Genomic DNA, 6,000 nt, shown 5'->3' with positions numbered 1-6,000 from the left:
CCGGGCCCAGCCCTGGCCGCTGGGGAAGGACCCTCCGTTGCCATGGTTACTGATGCTTCTGTGCGTAGTGGTGTGGAGGGCTTCCCCACCCTCCCCTCGGGTCTGGAAACCGCTTCTAATGGTGAAATGAATCACCAGTGCGTTTAACTGAGTGCGGCAAAGTCCGGTTTACTTCCAGCGGCAGGGCTGCACTCCGAGCCTACTGTCATATGCAGATGAGGGGGTCCTCGGCCTTGTCATCGTCCCTAGATGTATCAAATTCATCATACATACACATTTATTTTACAAACGAAAGCAATATGCTCTCCTCACCCTGTTTCCTCACTGGACTTCTGCCTCCAAAAAAGCTCATTATATGCTTTTCCTTCCTCCAGGCTCATCTTGTATCGTGCTTGACTTGAATCATATTGAAGGGAAAGGCTAAGGACCAGCAGCAGATGCAGAAACATTACTCAATAAACTGCTAATCCATCCTCATTAACGAAGAAGCCCTTCCAGAGTGGGTATTAAGACAAAAGAGCTTTTGGCATTTGGGCAGACTGAAGGGAACCATCTGTGTTTGTGATGGCAGAAGATTCATTGTGCGATAATAGAAATGAAGCCTCAAAGGAAAATCCTTTCACTGATAAATCTAAGGCTTTTTATAAGAACTAACTTTCACTGATGATCTTTTTTTTTTTTTTTCAGATTTTTCATCCTTTTCTTACCTGTTGGTAGGCTTGTTGTCCCTTTAGAAATGAGTGCTCATTTGAAAGAACTGATTAGATCATACATCAGTACCTTCGGTGGTTCTGGTCTCTCACTTGCTTTTGTGTGCTTTAAGTTAAAATGCAAGTTTAAAGGTCTGTCTATATGTACAAATTGCACAGGCTGAATTAAATAATGTCCTAAGTTGGAATTGGTTCAGTTTAACTCCTTAGGCATTTAAACCAGTTACCCAATTAAAGCAATCGGTACTAGTTACAGCAAAGGTGATTTACAAGTATACAGAGTGATTGCACTCATTTAATTAAATCTGAAAAAAAATCTATTTAATTCATTGATAGGATTTCTGTGTTAAGGTTTCACCTTGGAAACATTCTTAAATTGTGAAAAGAACCACGTATCTTAAAACCTTGAGAAGAACATATGATTTAAAAAATGTGTGAAGATTCTGTGACTAGAAGAGAACTTCATGATTACATCATAAGCAGGAAAAGACAAAAAAGGGAGAAAACCAAACCTGATCAGACTAATTTTGTTGTGCGATGTTGATGAAAAACTAAATATTAATGATAGGTTGTGAGCCGCAATCCTATTATCAAGACTTAAACTGCTTTGCATGAGCTGAGCCTTAGAGGCTGCCCATATGCATCTTCATAGCACATCTCAAATCTCAAGTGAGTTAGCCTAGCTAAGCCCATGCTTTCTACTGTAGGGCTTTCTCAAAACATTCCACCTACTAAGCACATAATAACTGAGAGCAGTGAACATAACAGACTAATTTACAAAAACCAGCATATGTTTAACTTGTACTGGTAGGAAGGAGATTATTACCACAGCATCTGAGAAAGTCTCTACACTGGTGACAGAATTTGAGGTTTATCTTCTAACTTTTGGGTTCAAACACTCGACTTCCATAACCTCGATGATAACATTTAATTCAGCATCAGAATAGGGCTTATGTATTTGCATCATGAAGTCCTTGGAGGATAGGACTATTTGAAATATATATTATGATTTTGTTAGTATTTATGTTAGTAAACTATAGTTTGTATTTTCGCATTCTTTTTACGATCCTTTTGCACTGAAGATAGCACACGAAGAAGCCCCACAAATCCAAACAACGAAAACTTCCAAGATCCTTGCTCTGCAAAAATAGGTTAAGAAAGAATCTTTCACTGAAGACGTGAGTGTTCTGTGCTCTGTTCTAAAAACCAGGCTATGAACGTTTAATGCAAAGGCTATGAGTCTGACTTACCACCCACCGAATTCAGGCAAAAATGCAATTTTATTCATCATTGTAGTGTTCCTTCTGTTTAGCTGAATCACATCAATTCAGAATGCTCAAAAACTCTATAGCTGCGTCTTTTCCTTTTGAGACTAAAAAACTATTATGAGAAAATCCGTTATGTTGAAAAAGTGAGAGTGCTAATGGATTATTAAATGTCTGGGTTAACCTTGCTAGAGATGTTTTCATTGGGATAACTCAATTTAATACAGTATAACAGAATTTTCTAGTATATGTTAAAACCCAAATGGTGATGTGTAAAAGCAAAGAATGGAAGTCCCTTTGAGATAATCTGCTTGAAAGCTGATTATTTGAAATTGCTGTAACCTTATAACTCCTTATTCCAGCGATGAGATAACGATATAATTTAGAAGCGGGTGGCTTAGTGATCTATGTTTCATTTAGATTCTTTCTAATAGGTGACATTTATTGAAAGCTGACTCTTGAACTGTGTTCCATGTCTTGTACTATCTATCTGCCTTGGAGCTGTTGGACACTGTAATTACATTTTGCTTCATTTCCTGTGTAATTTATGTGAAAATCCTTCCATGGTAGGAAAGTACGAAGTCCAGATAATGAGAACATGACAATGTATGAGATTTAAGATGGTTGTTTAGATTGCAGCTTGAACTGCCCATGACTCAGGCACTTTCAAGGTCATCCAATACGTAGTGAGCTCAGGCAGACATAGCACTTTTGAGACTGTATAAAATAAAAATTCTTTGCTACTTTTAATAAACATCAATCTTAGCATCATTATTCCTAGAAATAGAGGTGTTTCTCATGGGCAGAGTAAGAAAAAATGCCAAAATCTTATCGTGCTGCATTACTGTGACATTTCGCCACTAGCACGCTGTTTTGTGTGAAGAATATTAATAATAATTTTATGCCAGGGCATAATGGTTTGAAGTTTTGGTATGTTACACTTCCAAACTTTCCCCCTTGGTGGTACTAGATGTATTTTTCACTAATGTGTTTCTTAATGCCAATTTTTTATTTTTCCCTTTAGAAAACTCTTGTAGCTAAATCATTATGCTGCTAGTTCCTCCCATCACCAGCCTGGTCTACATTACATCTAGAGATAATTGGCTGGATTTGTTTTCCAGGCTAAGGATATTTTATATTTTCATTATGCGCTGTTGGCTCTTAGGGTTTGTGGACTTTGTCTAGGTAGAATTTCTGAATCCTGTTTTAATACTGCAAACTCTGTATATATGCCTGGGTGTCTTTCATTGCATTTCACCATATATTTTTGTGTGCTATGAAACAGAAATGGGCCACAAGACGGCAGCCAGTGAGCATGTTGGTCCCTGAAAGTTACGTTAGATTTGCTTTGCCTCCTTGGTCTAAAGAGAGAGAGTTTGCTCCAGATTCCCCGTGGGAAAACTACAGGGATGAGCTTTCCCCAGAGAAGAGAGATGGATTTTGGTGAATCCTTTAAAGTCTGATCTTGGGAAGACTAAAGGAGTTTGGGGATTGAATAAGGAAACAAGGAGACAAATCTTACAGAGGAAGCAGGTACATTTCCAAGGAAGGGAGAAAGGGCCCAGCCAGAGCTTGAAGAAAACATCCTGTGAAAGGTACAGGCTGTGGATGAACTACTGCAGGGGCATCCTGTGGCCCTTAAGGACTTTCAGGCAGTTATGACACGATACCTTTGACATAAACCCATTCTACTGTGCTAAGGGATGAGCCCACCCAACTCCCTGTATCCCTCTGGTTCATTCCCACCACCTCTCTTGTGCTCTTATGCTGCTGAATCAAAGAGCTGATCTGCTGAAAACTGATCTGGGAAGGGAGGAGAGGCAGGGGATTGTCAGAAGTATAATGCAGAGGTGCTAATCATGTAACCGCAGCCCGGTACACCTAGATTTTCCAAGTACTGTCTAAGTGTTGATGCAATATCTTGGAAAGCAAGAGAAACAAGTGCATCCCTTTGGGGACAATAATTTGAATAACTGTGTTTGGGGGTTTTCCTTGGACAAATTCTGATTGTTGTTTGCTAATGAATTAACTGTTGTGTACCCAAACAACCTCCTAGGTGATGCAGTAATAGAATTAATAACATTCCTTATGCAGTGAATTAAACTGATCTGGATTTCCTCTCCTTTTTTTTTTGGTGAACATCTGGTTTGTGAAGAGATTAGACAATAAATGCAGGTGAACTAATCTTACTGTTTCAGTGCCAGAGGCCCTTGGGGTGCAATTTTATGCTGTAAAATTGAGTGGATGTTATCAAAAGCAAGGAAACTGGAACAGATTTTTATGAATGTCTGATCCAGCCACACCCCACCTCTCCCAGGCTTTTGTCTTTTAAGACTTGCCCAAGTATCATCATTCCAGAAATTCTTAGCCAATCAGACCTGTGCCTTATACTTTTAATACACTTTATATTAAGAGATAGTATCACTTCTTTCTTCTCACTCTTTAACTAACTGATATAGCCTAAGCATTCTTCTGAAAGGGGAAAAGTATGATGTCTCTAAATCCCTTTATTTTAAGACACAGTCAGAATTCAGGTCTTGTGCTTCCTAAGTGCATGTTTTCAATATTAGGATACTGGACAAAATTATCATAATCTTCTTCATTATTGTGGTTACCGTGTGTGGAGCTCAATCCATGATGTTCCATGATAAGCATACGGGATAAAACTCTGCAGGGACTTAGGCATGACATAAACATGTAGCACCTCAACTCTCACAGGTAGTAGAAGATCTGGGGAAGGACAAGGACTGCCTGAAGAACTTGACTAAGGTGCAATCAGACTCTTGGGGATCAGGAGGAAGTTTAGAGTCTTGACTATTGGTGCTCAGAAGCCCTTGCCTTGGCTGAAAAAAAAAAAAAAAAGACTGCTCTTTTTCAGTTCTTGGCTGAAGAACTTCATCACATGCATTTCAAAGTGTCACTAAGCTCTGACTGAAGGTGTGGTTATGGTGAATATTAGAAATGGTGCAAAACAACATTCTAATGTTTGGAGGACAACGAAAACCAACTTGAATTGAACCAGACCCAAACTTTCTGCATTTCAAATTTTGACAGTCCTTTGCTTCCTCACACTGGGACAAAATGAGACAATCTTACAGAAAAATACAACTTTTAAAAGCAGTTGTGCAAACTCAAGGTTTTCATCTCAGTCAAAAATGCAAAACCAACCCAAGCCCTGACTATTCAGTTACTCTCGGCTTTTGTCAATTTCTTGAACTCTTCCTCTTCTAAAATATGAAATTTTTGTTTTGCTTTATTTTGTTTTTTAAATATTCTAAAATTTTCTTCATTTTCACTGACTTGTAGGTCTGGCTTGTAACAACTCATGTAAGTCTGGAAAATAATTTGTTTATGGTACTTTCAAACAGGTCTCTAGTAAAATGGGTATGTCTGTAGGATGCACATCATACTGCCCGATAGACAAATCTGCACAAAATATGTTTTCCTTCATGGCAGACACTTGAAAAATAAGTTTTCTTATGGTGTTTAATTACTTTCTTGCCACCTGAAAGTAGAGAGTTGCAAGTTACAGGGGCAGTGTGTCATGCAAACCAGGGCAGTGCTGCAAGCCATGTGCATCAGTTGAACGGGCTGTAAAAACCGTTGGGACCTGCCCTGTCCCACCATCACTGCTTGACTCGGCATGTGACTGTTCTGTTTGTCCTTAGCCCCCCTCTGCTCCCTTTCTGTTTGCCCTTGGCCACTGTCTTAGCATCAGGCTCTAAAACACTCTTTGACAATTTTCTGAATTCGATATATTCTGTTGCGGATTGTAATGTCACAGAAATTTATATTTTAATAATCATGATACTCATCTATGAATAAAAATAGTCGTGATGGTGTCAGATCAGTTAACTGCATAGGAGGAGCTTTTTAAGCAGAATATTTTTTTATGTGGGATGTGAATTCACGAAGAAAATTGAACCACGATGGGAGTATTCCCATTGATCCAAGTCTGATAAATGTCATCAAAGAGTTATGACCATGCTGAAACTGAAAAGTGAAAGCTACTGTATGAAATTAAA

This window comes from Athene cunicularia (genome assembly GCF_003259725.1).
Source record: "Athene cunicularia isolate RWA chromosome 10 unlocalized genomic scaffold, athCun1 chr10_part1, whole genome shotgun sequence".
NCBI lineage: Eukaryota > Metazoa > Chordata > Aves > Strigiformes > Strigidae > Athene > Athene cunicularia.
This window is presented reverse-complemented; position numbering follows the sequence as displayed.